This window comes from Pelobates fuscus, chromosome 8, assembly GCF_036172605.1.
Source record: "Pelobates fuscus isolate aPelFus1 chromosome 8, aPelFus1.pri, whole genome shotgun sequence".
In the NCBI taxonomy this organism is placed as follows: domain Eukaryota; kingdom Metazoa; phylum Chordata; class Amphibia; order Anura; family Pelobatidae; genus Pelobates; species Pelobates fuscus.
This window is the reverse complement of record NC_086324.1, coordinates 180,283,322-180,304,228: the sequence shown is the minus strand read 5'-3', so window position 1 is coordinate 180,304,228 and position 20,907 is coordinate 180,283,322.

Below are 20,907 nucleotides of genomic sequence, written 5' to 3'. Positions count from 1 at the left end.
AGAGACAGAATGTTAGAGAGAGGCAGAGTGTTAGTGAGAGACAGCATGTTAGAGAGAGACAGAATGTTAGAGAGAGGCAGAGTGTTAAAGAGAGACAGAATGTTAGAGAGAGAGACAGAATGTTAGACGGAATGTTAGAGAGAGACATAATTTTAGAGAGAGGCAGAGTGTTAGAGAGAGTATAATATTGGAAGATAGATTATAAGTCAGTCAGAATGGGAGGCAGAGAGAAAAAGAGACTGACATCAAACTCATGGAAATATATAAAGACAATCAAACCTCATCCTGTCTTTACGGATTCCTTCATTCTCTGTATTATATCCACTCTCTCTTATGAAGTTGTGACAGTTACCTGTGTTTAGCATTTACCATTCTCTCTGTGTTTAACAAGCTGAAGGCCGCTTACACAGAATTTCTGGAAATATCTTTGGTACCAGATGCCTGTCGCAGTGTCAGCAACTGTTTATGTCAATGCCTATGTAACCCCATATCTCAGTGCCCATGTAACCCTGTATCTCAGTGCCCATGTAACCCCGTATCTCAGTGCCTGTGTAACCCTGTATCTCAGTGCCTGTGTAACCCCATACCTCAGTGCCCATGTAATCCCATATCTCAGTGCCCATGTTCCGTGTAACTCTGTGTCTCAGTGCCCATATAACCCTGTATCTCAGTGCCCATGTTCCGTGTAACCCCGTATCTCAGTGCCCATGTAACCCCATATCTCAGTGCCCATGTTCTGTGTAACTCTGTATCTCAGTGCCAATGTAACCCCGTCTCTCAGTGCCCATGTAACCCTGTGTGACAGACCCATCTGTCTTTTAAATACTTTTATTCCTCCTTGGTTCATCTGTTTGTTCGGTTAATTGCCTGTCGGTACACCCCGTTCGTTTATTTCCCCAACTCCCGAATGAACTGCCAAACGACCGGCCACCCAGCATGAAAGTGTGCTGCTGGTTAACCTCTTGACCTCATTAGAACGCTGTGGTTAACCGCAGACATGTTCTAATTGATAAGGGTAGGCTGGGTGGTCGTCGTTCGTATGCCGAACACGAGGCGGCAGCAATCTTGGACGTACAAATGCCCAGCGGTGTTCGTCGAGAATCTTATGGAACTAAAAACGGACACTGAATTACACAAACACCCCTGAAGCCACCGACCTCCTCCCTACAGTGGATTCTGTATACGAACGCCATCCTGTTCGGTAGTTTTAATTCACGAATGGACTCAGTTCAGATAGCTATCCCATGGAGCCTATTCGTATACCGAAAGACTATGTGCACAACTTTGGCTCCATGGCGATTGGACTATGTGTATGGGATCTGAGCACCATTCGGCAATAATGTGCGCTCAGATCCAAGCTATCTGAGGATATGTTGAACCCATATATTTTCTTCAGTTATTGTAATGTTATATAATTTTATGTATTTTCTCCACCACGTGTAAAATGGAGTTTTGCCTCTATCCTGGGAGATAATTGAGTTACTTCCCAATTATCTCCAGGATAGAGAGGAGGGTTCTGTACAGCATAAAGGGGAGTGTTTATAGCTAAATTGTTTCTATTGGCTACTGTATTATATTTGTCCCAGTTTTCCACAAGGTCCCCTAAGGGAGTGTCCACCTGGTGGAATACCGCATAAATACCGGGCAGGTAGCCCAGATTAAACAGATCGCTGCTTAAAGGGACACTATAGTCACCTGAGCAACTTTAGCTTAATGAAGCAGTTTTGGTGTATAGAACATGCCCCTGCAGCCTCACTGCTTAATCCTCTGCCATTTAGGAGTTAAATCCCTTTGTTTATGAACCCTAGTCACACCTCCCTGCATGTGACTTGCACAGCCTTCCATAAACACTTCCTGTAAAGAGAGCCCTATTTAGGCTTTCTTTATTGCAAGTTCTGTTTAATTAAGATTTTCTTATCCCTGCTATGTTAATAGCTTGCTAGACCCTGCAAGAGCCTCCTGTATGTGATTAAAGTTCAATTTAGAGATTGAGATACAATTATTTAAGGTAAATTACATCTGTTTGAAAGTGAAACCAGTTTTTTTTTTTCATGCAGGCTCTGTCAATCATAGCCAGGGGAGGTGTGGCTAGGGCTGCATAAACAGAAACAAAGTGATTTAACTCCTAAATGACAGTGAATTGAGCAGTGAAATTGCAGGGGAATGATCTATACACTAAAACTGCTTTATTTAGCTAAAGTTTAGGTGACTATAGTGTTCCTTTACCCCTCAATACGGAGCTTGGTCTTATACTTGGGGGTATTGGATTCGTATGGTTTACTCGTTCGGCTGTTTGGTTCGTGAAGGATTTCGTATGGTTCCTGTTCGGCTAATTGGAGCTTTCGTTAGCTGCTTCTCTATTCGGAAAGGGAACATCTTCAGCAGTATTAACCCCTCTTATACCGGGGTGTACTGTAACCCCGTCTCTCAGTGCCCATGTAACCCCGTCTCTCAGTGCCCATGTTCCGTATAACCCTGTATCTCAGTGCCCATGTAACCCCGTCTCTCAGTGCCCATGTTCCGTATAACCCTGTATCTCAGTGCCCATGTAACCCCGTCTCTCAGTGCCCATGTTCCGTGTAACTCTGTATCTCAGTGCACATGTAACCCCATATCTCAGTGCCCATGTTCCGTGTAACTCTGTATCTCAGAGTTACACGGAACACATGTAACACATGTACACATGTAACATAGCTGTGTGATACAAACATCATATACTAACACAAAGATAAAGCACCGCGCTTACAGCAGCAGTAGCTTAGTATCCAACAGCTTAAAATACATAGTAAAAACAAAGAGAACGTTACCTGTGCTTACACAGCTATGTTACATTGCTGCCAGCCTCCCCATGTTTGTTTTATTAAGAGTTTAGAAGTATGTAGGGGCAACACCCCTTCCGGTCTCAACAGAGAAATTTACCTTTTAGCTGATACCAGCACGGTGATTGGTATGTGTTATAGCCCTATTTAGGGTTACTAAGTATGTAGGGGTTTATAAAACACCCCTTCCTGTCTCCTTAGAGATGTTTACACTTTGTCTGATATCAGCACAGTTTATTGTATGTGTAGAAGCCCTATAAAGGGTTAAATGTGAAAGGGTTTATAAAACACCCCTTCCTGTCTCACTGGAGATTCTTGGCTGATATCGGCATATCTAATGGCTAGTGTAGGACTCACCTATTGAGGCTTGCCTTGACGTGGCTGGTGAGCTTATATATAAATGGCCATTGGAATAAAACTAAAGAGCCTCCATTTTGTTTAAATGTACATGGGGATTTAGGCCAGAGCGCAGGTAATGTTCTCTTTGTTTTTACTATGTATTTTGAACTGATCTACGTCTAAAGAAGGAATCAAGAAGGTTATATCGGACCCAGGCTGCAGGTAGAATGAGATATAACTGTTCTATCGATAGGGATCAGTTCACAATATAGACACATAGGGCATTCAATCGTCCAGTTTATTTAATATAAAGTAAAGCGAAACCTTTATACATTACCAAGAGTCTAGGATGAAGGCATTCAATTTGGGATTCTCCTCCCTGGGTGCTCTGGTCTGTAACTCAGTCTATTGCCCTCAGTCAGCCAATCTCCTCCTTTCATAGCCCTCTATTTTCTCCTTTGATCTTTTTTAAGATGATCTGAAGATATTGAAAATCCTGTCTCTTATTTTTCTCCCTATTTAACCATTATTTCCCCCTTATCAGTTCCTACCCCTTGTTTGTAAATGGGCGGTACCTGGGACTTAAATCTGGCTTTTGATGTGTTATGGGCGTATCTTAATATTTAATTATTAATGTGGCCCTTAGGGACTTCCATCAATAGATGGCACTATTTCCCTAGGGATGAATACCTTGATTAGATCATTGATGACCTGGTTAAATAAATGAATTGACCTTTAATTCACCTGTACTGGGGATATTTCAAATTACGTTAAAGGACCACTCTAGGCACCCAGACCACTTCAGCTTAATGAAGTGGTCTGGGTGCCAGGTCCAGCTAGGGTTAACCCATTTTTTTTATAAACATAGCAGTTTCAGAGAAACCGCTATGTTTATTAATGGGTTAAGCCTTCCCCCAAATCCTCTAGTGGCTGTCTCACTGACAGCCGCTAGAGGCGCTTGCGTGATTCTCACTGTGAAAATCAGTGAGAGCACGCAAGCGTCCATAGGAAAGCATTGTAAATGCTTTCCTATGCGACCGGCTGAATGCGCGCACAGCTCTTGCCGCGCGTGCGCATTCAGCCGACGGGGCGGAACGGAGGAGGATCGGAGGCAGAGATCTCCCCGCCCAGCGCTGGAAAAATGTAAGTTTTACCCCTTTTCCCCTTTCCAGAGCAGGGCGGGAGGGGGACCCTGAGGGTGGGGGCACCCTCAGGGCACTCTAGTGCCAGGAAAACGAGTATGTTTTCCTGGCACTAGAGTGGTCCTTTAAATATCTGTCTTTGGTTATGTATATTCTTTAATTGAAACAGGGTTGGTTATATTAATCATCATGCAATATGTCTATATCCTGTATCCATCTAACCTGTATGAATAACTGATTGATACATTCATATTTACAAAGAATAATAGAATCTAATTATATTAGTATATCTATATTACCTTTCACCCCTAAATCAGTCAATGATGCAGTTTTAGACATCACTGTAGCAATCACACATTTAGTTTACATTTGTATATCATGCATGAGTCCAATAGATTCATTTAAGTTCTAATATCCTGAAAATATGGAAGCGACCTCAGACTTTGGGTTTGTATGGCTGACAAACACTCTGGATTGCCTGTGATGTTTATGCACAAACAATTGCATAGTTTGTTTACCCCTTTGGAGCTCTGTAAGTTTAAGTATCTCGGATTGTAACGTCCCATTGAGTAATAAACCATTGTTATCGTTACCCTTGTACACCTACAGCTCACAAATTAAACTGTAGATAAGTATTCCTCCTGTTTACTTCTTAAAGGACCAATCTAGTGCCAGGAAAACATACTCGTTTTCCTGGCACTAGAGTGCCCTGAGGGTGCCCCCACCCTCAGGGTCCCCCTCCCGCCCGGCTCTGGAAAGGGGAAAAGGGGTAAAACTTACCTTTTTTCAGCGCTGGGCGGGGAGATCTCTGCCTCCGATCCTCCTCCGTTCCGCCCCGTCGGCTGAATGCGCACGCGCGGCAAGAGCTGCGCGCACATTCAGCCGGTCGCATAGGAAAGCATTTACAAGGCTTTCCTATGGACGCTTGCGTGCTCTCACTGTGATTTTCACAGTGAGAATCATGCAAGCGCCTCTAGCGGCTGTCAATGAGACAGCCACTAGAGGATTTGGGGGAAGGCTTAACCCATTGATAAACATAGCAGTTTCTCTGAAACTGCTATGTTTATAAAAAAAATGGGTTAACCCTAGCTGGACCTGGCACCCAGACCACTTCATTAAGCTGAAGTGGTCTGGGTGCCTAGAGTGGTCCTTTAAGGTTACAAAATACAAAGTTCCTTTGACCTGTGTTGAAACAGCATTACGTAATGTCCAGGCCACGCTCGCCAGCATCCATATTGTTTTTCTTTTAATATTAAAATTATGGGGCACCAAATAGCACAACAACACACACGTTATGTCCATTTTTTGCCGATCACAGCCGAAAGCCGGAAATTACATCAGCACACAGGAAATACTTTGCGGTCCACGGTGGAACGCATTCGAACGCCAGCTGATCAGAAGGTCTGAAATTAGGAAGCATACTTAAACGGAGAAGCGAGAACAATGCCCCAGATCCCTGAGGAAGTCCACAGACTGGACCAAACGCGTTGGATATTAATTGTGGGACTTTTTATTGTGTTTTATTAGTTTCCTACTAACTAGCACACACACAGCTTACCTGGCACTGGTAGGTGAAGGTGTCAATGTCTGGCCTCTTCATTCCAGCAGCTTCCATCTGGCTTGTGTTCGGGAGGTGGGGCTTAAGTGCAGATGGGGCATGAGGCCGTATTTGCTGTACACTGTGCCGGGAGTAGTTGCGGCCGCACCAGTGCCCAGCTCCTCCGTCATTACTCCCCTTGGACGGACACAGGCTGGCACAGTCCGAGGGGGAAATTATCTAAATTACAGGAGCCTGATGATTAGGACTGTGTGCCTGGCCCCAGGTTCCGCGGCTCACCGGGAAATTTCCCTGTATACCGGTGGGCCAGTCCGGCCCTGGTGATTATAGCCCTTTCCCTCCCAGTAACTAGACGACACATATTTCTAGGTGTACAACTGGTTTAATGCATCCAAACACAGCCTTTTTATACACAGACCTCAGCAGAGGATCTCTGTTGTCTTCAAGCCCCTCCCAGGAATCTATGGGCCTGGGAGATAATTGCGTTAAAGACCGGTAAGCTAATTATCTCCCAGGAACAGAGAACCAAACACAAAAATATAAAAACATAAAAATACCCCTAAACATCATAAAATATATAATAAACCCACAAATTTTACATCTTTAAATAGCCCTGATCTGAGCACCCAGGTGCTCCAGATAGTGCTCAGATCCATGCAGTGTAGGGGAAATGCCACCGTGTTAAAGTTCTGACTGGCCGCACAGGTGGACCTAGCCCAAAATAGTTCCAGGGCATTTGGCACTTTTGCCGGTCAACTTTCGGGAGCTCCTGCGACCGCAATACAGGGTGCTTCACCTGGCTCTTAGGTAGCATTTGTTCCCCTTAGTCTCAGGCACCTTCTCTCCAAAAAGCTCTCTCCTAGCGGATTTTAAAGTGGTTAAAAAACGCGAACCAAGTCCACACAGTCACCTCATGCCGAAAACAGTTCCATAACATTCGCGATGTTACACTATGGAAAGGCTAATTTTATAAACTCTTGGCTTTTTGTTTTATAAATGGGAATTAATATAATATAAAAATGTGTGAGAAGGCAGTATGCATGATGGCTGTAGGGCAGAATGTGGTCAGTTACAAATACAGGTTTTTGTGTATAGGATGGGCAACCATGTGCGTAAGTTGAGGGTAAATGTGTATGGGCATAACACTCAACCCACCAATAAAACCCCCAACCACATACTGCCTGAAATAACAACCACTTGCTTTTTGGAGAAAATAGGCCACAGCTTTATTAAAATATATAAATCTTTAAACTTCAACTTTATAACATAAGACATTCTACATACATAATTTACTCAGTAAATAAATATCCGTCACTGAGTACCACCTTGCCCAAGAGTGACTGCAGCTGTCGCTGTTGAATCTTCTTGGGAAACCCGGCATCTGAAACCAGACCCCGCAAATTTAATACCTTATCCTCTGGCAGACAACACTCAAAATCGATCTCAATCCCCCAAAAACACAAACAAGTGGAAGGACGTCTTATCAGGGGCCAGAGGAACCCAAAAAAAACGCGGGACCAACTCCAGGGTACAAAGAAGGTGTGAACACACGTCTGAACCTGCTGGACCAACACAGAGGAATTCATCCAAGTAGTGTAGCAACGAGTTACAGGCCGCTTCCTCTGCACCACCCACTCCAGGAACGTGATGAAACATTCAAAATAGAAACAGGAGATTGAGCAACCCATGGGCAGGCACAAGTCCACGTAATAACTGTTTTGGAAAAAACAGCAGAGCAGGTGATGGCAGCCCGGGTGCACCAGAAGCAGCCAAAAGGCCGCTTCAACATTTGCTTTTGCCATAACAGCCCCCAAATTAGCAGCTCGGACCATCCGAACCTCCAGTGTCGAAAGACGCGTACGATACCCTGCACAGTTCCACATCAATATCATCATTCACCGATCCCCTAAATGGGTAGGACAAATGATGAATCAGCAGAAACTTGCCCGGCTCCTTCTTGGGCACCACACCCAATGGGCAGGGCCGGATTAAGAGCCCAGTGGGCCTGGTGCTGACAATTATGATGGGCCTATTTACAGAATCTTATCGACCAAAAACACTAAAATGGTCATACCTCCCGAGCGTCATGTATCTGATGGAGATGGTGTTGGAGGGAAACTCATAGGATGCAGCTATAAGAAAACACATACTCTATGCTAATCTCTCTCTAATTTATGCTTTCATCTTTCAAGTAAATCCATACCCCCTAACAGCAGTGTCCAGTGAAGCAGGAAGTCAATGGGCGGGGTAAAAGGGTGGGCCACTGGTGCGAATCACATCACCAGACCTGCCAAAAGGGGAGAACATGCCCAAAAAGGGGGCATGTCTGTCCAAAGAATTTGAAGGACAGCCTGGCATGAATGCATGTCAGGCTGCCCGCCAATCCTGCAGGCTGGCCAACTAAGGGCATACTATGCAGGCAGCATTCTGAGCTTGACATAAATGCGTCTAATGATGCGCTCACTCCATGCTTTCTAAGGACTGTCCCCTAGCACTCGCTGGTCCACTTGTCTCCTTATCTTCTTACTAGCAGGCAGAAGTTCCTGGTATACAGTCTGAGACAGAGAAAAGGTGTATGTAGTGAGTGTAGAAAGGATGGGACATACCACAGTGTTAGAGAGACCAACAGCATTACCTAAACTAATTTTATTTTCAGCCAGTCCACACAGGTTTTGTTCCCATACATCCCTATTAAGCTTCCAAACTTTAAGGGACACTATTATTGTATTTGTTCTGGTAAGTAGAATCATTCCATTCAGGCCTTTTGCAGTAAACACTGTCTTTTCAGAGAAAATAACTCCACTGGCCACTCTTTAGATGGCTGCTCGAGGTGCTTCCTGGGGCAGTACTGCCTAGTGAGCACAATCAGTCAGAAATACATGATTGTGTTCCTAACCCTGTAGTGCTCCTTTAAGCAAGAGTATGTGAAGAGTAGTTAGGGTTGCCACCTTTCTTGGGAAAAAATACCAGCCTTAATCATTTGTATAATCACAAGGAGTGACATCAGAGAAAATTCTGTAAAATCACCAACAAACTACTCACAGTTTGATTCTGCTGTATAGATGGATTGCTCCCAATGTCTCCCTGTCTCCCAGTGTCTCAGTCTCGCAAGTCACCCAGTGCCTCAGTGTCCCTATGTATCACAGTGTCAGTGTCCCCATGTCGCCCAGTCCCCTAGTCTCCCAGTGTCTCAGTGTCCCCATTTCTCCCAGCGTCCCAATGTCTCAGTGTGTCCCCATGTCACTAGGATACTGGGGACACAGTGAGACCCGGGGACAATGAGAGACATGGGGACACTGAGAGACCCGGGAACACACAGACATGGGGACACTGGGAGACATGGGGACACTGAGACATTTAGGGAAACTGGGAGAAATGGGGACACTGAGACACTAGGGACACAGACACTGAGACATGGGGACACTGAAACATTTGGGGACACTAAGACACTAGGGACACAGAGACATGGGAACACAGACACTGGGAGACTAGGGGACACTGGCTGGGAGACAGACACTTGGGTACACTGGGAGACATGGGGACAGTTGTGGACATAGACATGGGGACACTGGGACATACAGGGGCACTGGGGACACTAGGCACACTGAGAGACATGGGACACAGACACTGGGAGACTTGGGGACACTGAGACACTAGGGACACTGGCTGGGCGACATGGGGACACTGGGAGAAATGGGGACATACTGTCTCCGTGTCCCAATGTCTCAGTGTCTCCCAATGTCCCTATGTCTCACAGCGTCCCCATGTGTCTCAGCATCCCCATGTGTCCCAGTGTCCCCTAGTGTCTGTGTCCCCATGTTTTCCAGTGTCCCCAAGTGTCTGTGTTCCCAGGTCTCCCAGTGTCTGTGTCCCCATATGTCCTAGTGTCTCAGTGTCCCCTAGTGTATGTGTCCCCTAGTGTCTGAGTGTCCCCATATGCCCCTTAGTGTCCCCTAGTGTCTCAGTGTCCCCATGTGTCCCCTATTGTCTCAGTGTCCCCATGTGTCCCTACTATTTTTCCCCCATCCCTCACTTACTGTAGAGCTGTTGTCTGGACTCTGTGCTGTGTTGCTGCTCCCTCATGGATCGGTGAGTAGTAGAGAGAGGCAGGGATATGCTGTAACTTCCTATACCTGCCTCTCTCCACACACAGTGACCCCTACTGGCCGGTGCTGGTATTGCAGAGTAATCTCCATTTATTCTGAGAAAAATACCTGCATTTATATTGCTGGTATTAATGCAATACCGGCACGGCCAGGCAGCCTCAAATACCGGCTGTTCCAGTAAAATACCAGTCAGGTGGCAAACCTAAGAGTAGTGTGTAAAAAAAAAAAAAAAAAAATGTTTTTTTTTTTTTTTTTTTAAATGGGCCTATTCCATGGGCCTGGGCCTGGAGCTGCAGCTCCATCAGCCCCTATGTTAATCCGGCCCTGCCAATGGGGAGACCCAGAGGTTAGGAATGGACAGAGCTAAGAACGGGCCCGCCATACACCCCAATGACAGCTCCCTGTTGAGCTTATCTGCCACCATGTCCGGGTGATCCAGCACCTACTTAAGGTTCTGACAGACCCCAGGAAAATCCGCTGCCTTGCGGTTCCTATAACGGTGTAGCCACGGTAGCATTGCGCCGACATCCACCGGCATCCTTGCTTGAAGCAGCGGGCTGTGGAGTGAGAACCACCACACCCAGAGCATTCATGCTAAAACTTGCATCTGGCCCCCTACAATGGCTTTTGTTGAACTGCCAGCAGAAACCAGCACACCTGGGTAAGGTCGACGTGGAGGAGTGTCCCACCGTGCCGCTCCCCCTCCCCCCCCCAAGAAAGGACAACATACCCCCCTAGTTAGAGGCTGGGCGAGTCATAATCGCCAACCACAAACCGATATACATCTGATCCCAAACAATGAATGGGCGAACCGCCAACCGTTGGCGAAACTACTCATCATAGCGCCACCAGCTCAACCCTACATATGCCCGACATGCATTCCACACCATATCCTGGTAACAGAATAGGGCTGAGCACACATGCGGAGCCTTCTCCCCAATAACACTTGCCAGGATCAAGAAGGCACTGAGCCAATTACCAAATGTTTGGGGGATCTTCCGAAACCTAAACTTGTCCTTATCCTTGTCAGAGTCATTGGACTCCTTATCAGGAGGGGACAAGTCTTCTAACGGGAGCAGAAGCAGGGCCCGACTAACAAATATAGGCTGCACCATGGGCGGGCGGCACCACCTCCACGCTCGGTGGAGCCGCTGGCGGCCCCGCCCCCCACCACAGTGGGGGCGGATTCGGAGACCACTGAAGCAGGGGCCATTGCCATCCCCTTTGAAACGTAAACCCCAGTCTTCCCAGAAGGAGCAAGCGGAGAAGCATCCCACCCCGCCCAAACCAGCGCATCCAAAGAAGAGGGGCCTGGAGACCCCGCAGAGCTACGCTCCCATTGATCCAAGAAACCCTGTAAACACCCCACCAGAGATCCCAATCAAGTTGACCGCCAGAGCCACCCCCACCCACTGCCCGACTGTGCTCCAACACAGAACCAGACGACGCAGGAGTTGACTGGAGCAGCGGAGCCACACCAACCAGAGCTGCAACAACAAGTGGAAAGGACACCGGAGTAGAGCCCAACGAAGGCTGAAACATAGCCCGGTCCGGAGCCAAATGGGAAGGCCCACCCCGACCCCGAATGGTAGGCCCACCCCAGGGGGACAGAGAGGGCAAGGGATGCCCGGTAGACCCAGGCAAAACACCCAGGTAAGGAAAAGGGCTTACAGAGCCACTACGGGAAGGGGAAGGAGACAGCTGCCTCACACTACTCTGAGCCATCCACCCCAGCTCAGGAGGGGAAACCTCTGCCCCCTGTGAAACACCCTGTGGCATACTCACCTGCCTGGGAGCCCGTCCACCACTCCGCCTGCCTGGGCCGTGGAACGCACATGGCAGGTCCCCATGAGATGATCGTGCCACCGGAAAATCCTCAGCGGCCCCCGTAGGAGATCCAGCCAGCACACAAGCCGCATCAGTCTGGGTAGCCGAGGACCAGTAGGTGGGGCTACGGCTCCTGCTGTGAGTGGCTAGAGAAGGGAGACTGGAAATGGGCACGGGCTGCAGCGGACTGCCCTGATGCCCAGGTGGTAACAGGAGCCCACGGGGAGGTGAAGCAAGCCTCACGGCCACAGACCAACAGATCTGCAAGGCCGGGCATGTGCTCCTGAGCCCAGGAGAGCCCGTAGCCTCCCCAGTAGGGGTGAAACGTCCAGGTGGCCGAGCTCGTCTCCGGGATCCCCTGTGACCGCGGAGGCCTGGAGGTTCAGACCCCCATCTTGTAAGGCCTGAGCCCTGAGGGCAGAAAGAACAGCCTTAACGTCCATACTTTCCTGGCCGAAAACAGCACCTGGCAAGCAAGTACACTACAAAGCAACTACCATGCAATTACCAAGCTGTTACCAACTGATAATTAAGATGGCTGCTGTCCAGTTAGCTGCCTACCTATTTATACTAACCCACCCCTTTGCCTCTTACTGCTCCACCCACCATTCACAGATCTCCTTACCCATCTCTCTATACACTTCCCCTCCCACTCACATGTTCCTTTTCTGTCTAGGCCTTGCCTGACTCCTCATGGTCTTTGTAACAGAGCTCCTAGTACTCCAAACGAGTACCTCCGTTAATGGATGCTCCTAGTGCTTCCCGAGGACTCCAAGCACTCCACTTGACACCATCAGCACTGCAGACTCTCTTCCTGCAGAGAGGGAAGCTGGAACAAGCTCTTAACAGAGCTTAGTGATTATAGCCAAGGGAATATGCAGAGCATAGCAATCCCCAGTGTAAATGCAGCCTTTTCCCCCACACATGAGACGAGGCTCTATGTTGAGGGTAAAACAGGAACACAGCAGTCTGAGGGTTTATTGGCACTTGTATGCAACTTTTCCCACAAGGTTACCACCCACGTGGTCTTGTGGAAAAAACAATCAAAACATTACAATACTGGGGTGGGGCCTGACCAGCATGGAAGACAGACGTGCTACTGCAGAGCTCCCCAGACAACAAGGCAAATAAAGCTGTTCTTGGTCCTAAATAACACAAAATTGGCAACCCAAACAGACCTACCTGTCCCACAAAAGGGCACAAAAACAACACTGGGGGCTGCGACTCGTCTGGGGCCAGCTGGCCAACCAACTTGTGACATGAGGCCTGGGGCCCGTCGAGCGGGAGAGGCGGCCGATCTCCCGGTCCGGCGCCACAGGATGCCGACACATCACGAGCGGGAGCCCCGTTACTCCCCCCCCTGGACCGTCGGGGGTGATCGCGGTCCATACCAGGGAGGCACACGACGCGACACCCAACATGGCGGATGCCTCATGTCTCCCCGAGCCTACAGACCCACAACAAGGGGTCCTACAGAGGCTGGAAGCAATCTTTGCCAACTTCTGGCGCAAACTGGAGGCCAGAACGCAACCGCTCATCTCCACACAGGCAAGCAGCCTCCCTGCAAAGACACTGCCTCCAACCAGAACAAAGGCTCAGCAGGGCATACTTGCAGGACAGTCCTCACTAACACGGCAGGCAAAGCTACAACGACCCCAGCGCAAGAGGGCAAAAACAGACAGGAGACACCACAACAGACGCAGGGCACCTCGGAGAGTCAAAACCCGCCAGGCCCGTTCAGCCTGCCCGACAACGCCGAGGTACAGATCACTGCAGAATTCAGCCCCAAGGTGGACACGAGCCCGAGAAGCAAACAGGTCACCTCATCTGACACTCGGGCACAGAAGCCCACACCGCCCCGCCGAGACGCAGAAAAGCAGGATACTCAGGAGAGCTCTCAAGGACTGTGTCTGGCACCCAGAGGGGATCGGATAAGCACGGGCAGCGGAATAGGGTCTGCCGAGCATAGCTCGTTACAGCCGGACCTCCCCACCGTGTCTCTTTACACATCCTGCACACCTACTAAACTTAAAGTACCAATCTTTGAGCTAATACCATGTCACCCCTTGCTAAACCTTTAACGTGATTGCCTACATGGCATAAGTATACATGTTTGACCGTCTCAGAAATGCTATGCCATATATTTAACATAATTTTTAAACGTAACAAAACTAATCATAAGCCTGTCTAGCTTAGCAAGTTTAAAACAATCTGCTGATGTTATACAGCCAGATGCCTTCATGTTTTTTGTTTTTTTGTTTGTTTGTTTTTTCTTCTAAAAATATGCTGTTTAACCTACCACACACTACTGCTACTCGTCTTTAACCTTAAAAAAAAAGTGCACAGTCTCTCATGCCATGCAACTGTAATTCTATGTGTCGGAAAAATATGGTAATCGCTGTTGTGGCATTACTAGACTAAATGTTATCTATATCTATGCACGAAAAATAAAGAATTAAAAAAAAAAAAAAACATTACAATACTGTCATGCTCCTGAGCAGGTCAAAGAGGAGACGATTGCAAGGGTTATTGGTTAAAACTTTATTTGTTGTATTAGACATAACAAATTTACTGAAAATAAAGAATAAAGGGCGGTCTGCCACAAACAGGATACTTTGTGAGAAAAACAGGGTTTAGGCGATATGCCACAAACAATATCTTTAGAAAGTAAATGAATAAAGTATTTTGTATATAAGCAGGCTTGAAGTTATACCAAGTAGACATGTTCAATTTGTTTCGGTCCGAATATGAATTCTGACGAATTTCGGGCAATTCGGACATTCGGGTACTTCCGAATGTCCGAATTGCTGAAGTTCCGAAGTGCCGAAGTTCCGAAGTGCTGAAGTGCCGAAGTTCCGAAGATGCCGAATTTCCGAAGTGTCAAAGTGCCGAAGTGCCGAAGCACAGTATTGCCTAAGTACTAATAATGTACTTACGCAGTGAAAGAAGAAAAATGTTACATTGTATAAATTACAATTATAATAAGGGGGGGACCTAATGCCCTGGCCCCCACCCCTGAGCAGCGGGTGGGGGCCCTAAATCCTAAAAAGGGGGGGACCTAAGGTCCTCCCCCCTGGCCCCCACCCCTGAGTGGCGGGTGGGGGCCCTAAATTCTAATAAAGGGGGGGGACCTAATGTCCTCCCCCTGGCCCCCACCCCTGAGCGGTGGGTGGGGGCCCTATATACTAATAAAGGGGGGACCTAATGTCCTCCCCCCTGGCCCCCACCCCTGAGCAGCGGGTGGGGGCCCTAAATACCAATGGGAGGGCCTATTGTCCTCCCCCCAAGCCCCCACCCCTGAGCGGCGGGTGGGGGCCCTAAACCCCTAGTCACCCCCTCCCCCCCCCAAAAAAACGATCCCCCTACCTACCCCCCTCACCCTAAAAATAATGAGGGGGGGACCTTTAACTAAGAACCTGTAAAAAAAAAAAATAACTTACCATTCGATGTTTTCTTTCTTCTAAAATCTTATTTTTTCAGCCCCAAAAAAGCCAAATAAAAAAACATAATAACCGACGCAATAAAAAAAAAAAAAAAAACGAGCGCAAAAAAAAATTATCCTTCTTCACCCATGGAGGGCTCCGCACAGACTGAGCTCTGCAGGGCGGGGGAAGGCTTATAAAGCCTTGCCTCGCCCTGCAATTAGACTCAGAGCACTCTGATTGGTGGGTTTAAGCCATCCAATCAGAGTGCTCTGACAGGTAAATGAAGAGACTGACAGGTAAGTCTCTACATTTACCTGTCACAGCACTCTGATTGGTTGGTTTGAAATCCACCAATCAGAATGCTCTGTGTCATTTTACACAGCGTGGGAAAGTTCTTTGGAATTTTCCCACGCTGTGTAATTTGACTCATAACTCTCTGATTGGTTACTTAATCCACCAATCAGAGAGTTATGAGTCAAATTACACAGCTTGGGAAAATTCCAAAGAACTTTCCCACGCTGTGTAAAATGACACAGAGCACTCTGATTGGTGGATTTCAAGCCAACCAATCAGAGTGCTGTGACAGGTAAATGTATTATTATTATTATTATTATTATGATACTTATAGAGCGCTGTCAAATTCCGCAGCGCTTTAATATGCATGGACGAACAGACATGTTGTAACCAGACAAGTTGGACACACAAGAACAGAGGGGTTGAGGGCCCTGCTCAATGAGCTTACATGCTAGAGGGAGTGGGGTAAAATTACACAAAAGGTAAGGATAGTATTAGACTAGTGACAGTTGCAGAAGAGGAACCAGTTGGGAGCTATTAACAGTTTAATTGATACGCTTTTATGAAGAAGTGGGTTTTTTACAAGTTTTTGAAGGAGTGGAGACTGGGTGAGCATCTAACCAAGGAGGGAAGCGAGTTTCACAGGAACGGTGCAGCCCTCGAGAAATCTTGAAGGCGAGCATCAGAGGTGGGAGTACGGACAGAAGATAGACGTAAGTCTTCAGCAGATTATAAGGGCCTAGACGGGACATACTTGTGTATAAGGGAGGATAGATAGGTGGGAGCAGCATTATGTAGAGATTTGAAAGCAAGAACCAAAATTTTAAATTGAGCTCTATATTTGATAGGAAGCCAATGTAGGGACTGGCAGAAGGGTGAGGCATGGGAGATGCGGGCATACAGGAAGATGAGCCTCGCCACCGCATTCATTATCGACTGTAACGGCGCAAGTTGGGAGCACGTATGACCACTGAGAAGCGGATTACAGTAGTCAAGGCGAGAAAGGACAGTGGAATGGACCAACACCTTAGTCGCATCTGGCGTTAAGTAGGGGCGGATGCGCGCAATGTTTTTGAGATGGAAATAACAGGATTTGGCGATAAATTGAACATGAGGCTGGAAGGAGAGGTCGGAGTCAAAGAGAACACCAAGGCAGCGAGCCTGCGTGGTGGAGCTGATGGTAGCACCGTTGACTTGGAGGGAGGGAGACACAGGAGTAACAACACTTGAGGGAGGAAAGACCAGAATTTCTGTTTTTGTCAAGTTTAGTTTAAGGAAGTGGGCAGCCATCCAGTTAGAAACAGCAGAGAGGCAGTCAAAGACACTAGTCAAGAGGGACGGGGAGAGATGAGGAGAGGACAGGTAGATTTGCGTGTCATCTGCATAGAAATTATATTGGAAGCCGAAGGAGCTAATGAGTTTACCAATGGAGGCAGTATAGATGGAGAACAGTTGGGGACCAAGGACTGAACCTTGGGGGACACCAACAGAGGGGAGTTGGGGAGAAGAAGCAGATCCAGAGAAAGAAACACTGAAAGAGCGCTGGGAGAGGTAGGAGGAGCACCAGGAGAGAGCAATATCTTGTAGACCGATATTGCGGAGGATGAGAAGAAGCTGTCAGTCTCTTCATTTACCTGTCAGAGCACTCTGATTGGATGGCCTAAACCCACCAATCAGGGTGCTCTGAGCCTAATTGCAGGGCAGGGTAAGGCTTATAAGCCCTGCAGAGCTCAGTCTGTGCGGAGCTCTACATGGATGAAGTTGGATTTTTTTTTTTTTTGCGCTCGTTTTTTTGGGGGTTTTTTAAGTGCGTCGGTTATTATGGATTTTTTATTTGGCCCTAAAAATAAGATTTTAGAAGAAAGAAAACATCAAATGGTAAGTTTTCTTTTTTTTACAGGTACTTAGTTAATGCCCCCCCCTCATTATTTTTAGGGTGAGGGGGGTAGGTAGGGGTTAGTTTTTTTTTGGGAGGGGGGTGACTAGGGGTTTGGGGACCCCTAGTCACCTGGGGGGTAACATTTTTATTTAGGGGTGGGGGCCAGGGGGGAGGACATTGGGTCCCCCCCTTATTAGTATTTAGGGCCCCCATCCACCGCTTAGGGGTCCCCCTTTCAGGTTAGAGGCCCCCACTCGCACGGAATGGGTGGGGGCTCGGGAGGGGGGGGGGCTTTTTTTTTTTTTAAAGTGAGCAGCCATAGGATGCCTCTACCGGTATAGCAAGTAGAGGCATAATCTACTAATACTAAGTAATCTTTACTTAGTATTAGTAAATTTGTCTGAAAGACCAGTTTAGGTCTTTCAGCCTTTTAGTAGATAGCTCACTAATACCGTGGGAATTAGGCAGTGTAACGGACACCTTCCGTTGATGGATGCTTCCTAACTTGCGCCGAGGACCACAAGCACTGCATTGGGCACCACAACCACCGCAGACTCCACAACCGCCGTAGCTTAACTGGAGCCTCGCCGTCTTCCGTCCACCCTGGATCAGCTTCTGTCCTCCAGGACCGTGTGGAAGACCTCTCCTCCAGGAGAGCGTATCAGGAACAAGAGCTAAGTGATTAAAGCTCAAGGGAGTTTGCAGAGCATAGCAATCCCCAGTGTGATATAGCAGTTCCCTCCAATAACGAGACAAGGCTACGTATTGAGGGTCAAGAAGATCTCTGGTTTAATGACAGGTACTCTGTTTTTATGCATTGCTCCCCTGCAAGGGAAACGCCCACAACCAATTAGACATTAACCAATCAAACAATGGTTACAACCCACAAATTCCCTCCCCTCTGCTTGGGAGATAATTGAGTTTCCTACTGTATCTCCTCAATTATCTCCAAGCTAAAACTTGTATTTTTTCAATACATTTTTATAACTCCAAAACTATACATTCAATCTTCATAAAAACCACATATTAATAATCAGCATACTTTACTTAGAAACATGTCCAAAATTCAGCCAATTCCATCCAGGGGTTAAAGAGTTAGCTGGAAGTCCTTTATGACCGACCGCAAGCACATTTTCCTACCCAAAACAGTTCCATTGATTTGGGCTGTGAGGTCGGTCTATTTTACACCGAAAAAACGACTAAGTCCCATTTGAATGAGCGTTCGAATCTTCGAACGGGACTTAGTCTCCAGCCGCAGTGTCGAAGAAGGTACGGGTCAGCGGTGTTCGTGCATTTGGGTAGCCGCAAACAGTTCCATAGATTTGGCTGCACACACCGCTGACTGCGTTCGAATAAGTTAAAATGGCCACCGCCAAGTGTTCTTTTGTCGAATGGCGGCCATTTCGACGACTTGGATATTTCGACGACTTCGGCACTTCGACTGCATTCGAAGTGCCAGTTTAAAAGTTGTAACACTGCTCCCACGTATTTAAAGGGCCAGGAACAGCATACAAAAACCCATTGTGCCCAAATACAGTTCTAAAAGGGCAATACCTTCCAGGGCTATAGTCGCAGGGAAGGAGGCTAGCAATAAGTCCTCTCCAATGCCCAGTGGCAAATGGCAGTTTGTCACATATCTCCCCTTTGGGGGGAAGACTAACCAGGTACCTGACCTTCTGTCGGTCAGTGCCTATGTTAGTCGATCCACCAACCCACAATAAACCAGTGCCAGAGCAGCCCCCCCACAACAACAAAGTGCAAGAGCAGCCCACCCACAACAAACAGTTACTGCACCTGGGTATTTCACTGTGGTGATGGGGCAACACGCTGTGGGGACTTGAGGGGCAGAGGCCAGCGGTGCTCTGCCCTGATGCCAGCTCTTCTGCTGGGATAGCCTGCAGGACATCAGGCTCTGGAGAAGGGACAAAGGTAGGGCAGAGGTAGACTGCACTCTGCCCAGCTGCCAGCTCTTCTGCTGGGGTACTGGGAACATAGTCCGGCTCAGTAGCCAGGGGAACATGGGGGTCAGTGGGGGTTAATATCTCCTCTGTTAACCCTGGGGCCAAGTTAGGAGTTAGCTGGGGAGGGGAATTCGTACTTACCCCCTCCTCCTGTTGTCCCTGTGAGGGTAGTTGGGGATCTGGACAGGCTGTCCAGCATCCCTGTAGGTCAGGCACAGAGACCACAGTCCCATCTGCGCCGTCTGGGAGATTGGTGTCTCCCCTTGGTAGGGTAAGCTGCTGCTGGGGAGATAGGGTGCTGTGCTCCTCTACCTGAAACACAGGCTGCCGCTGGAGAGGGAGACCGCCTGTCTCCACTCCCATAACATTGTCCTGCTGCTGGAGAGAGAGACCAACTTTCTCTGCTCCCTGTAGGACACACTGCTGATGGGGGGGAAGGATGACACCTTCGGCCCCCTGAAATTCACACTGCCGCTGGGGAGGAAGGACGACACCTTCGGCTCCCTGTAACTCGCACTGCCGCTGGAGAGGTCCTCTCCAATGCCCAGTGGCAAATGGCAGTTTGTCACAGGCAGTTATCTACTTATTAAGTGTTCTTGCATAGCAAGACCACTTAATGTTATCTCACATATATATTTAAGTGTTCTTGCATAGCAAGACCACTTAATGTTATCTCACATATATATATATTATTATTATAGCCAAATTTGCCACCCTAACTCCTCCCACAGTTTTTACACTACATAGACAAAAATATACCAAAACGTGCAGATTGTTCCCGATCGGATTGCTATTACTTTGTGGAACGTTTCGCCGAATGGTTCTCGGAATATCGTCGTTCTTGTGGCGAAATTTGTCCCATAGGAATGAATGGCAAAGCTAGAGTGGGAGCTGGCAAAAGCTGAAAAATCAGCTTTTATAGTTTTTAAAATACGACCGTTTGAAGATGGCAACCGCAAAAATACTCTGACCTGTGCCAGGCTGCAGCAGCAAGTGATGTCATAGACAGGGCCTTTTGCACCTGCTAATGTTTTTATAAATGTATGGTTTAATGTAACTGTGCAACAACGTTGCAATTAAATGTTCTATATAAATGATAACAGTTACTCCGCCCACTCCAGTTGTAGACTACTGGTGGAGGCAAGAACACTTCACACAATTTCCCCAGAAATTGTACCTTTTCTAGTTATTAAGTGTTCTTGCATAGCAAGACCACTTAATGTTATCTCACATATATATTATTATAGCCAAATTTGCCACCCTAACTCCTCCCACAGTTTTTACACTACATAGACAAAAATTTACCAAAACGTGCAGATTGTTCCCGATCGGATTGCTATTACTTTGTGGAACGTTTCGCCGAATGGTTCTCGGAATATCGTCGTTCTTGTGGCGAAATTTGTCCCATAGGAATGAATGGCAAAGCTAGAGTGGGAGCTGGCAAAAGCTGAAAAATCAGGACATGATTTCTAAACTGCCACCACTCCCTCATTTTCAGGCCCACCTATACAAATCTTATATCAAATCGTTCAGCTACCCCTGCTGCCACTAGAAATG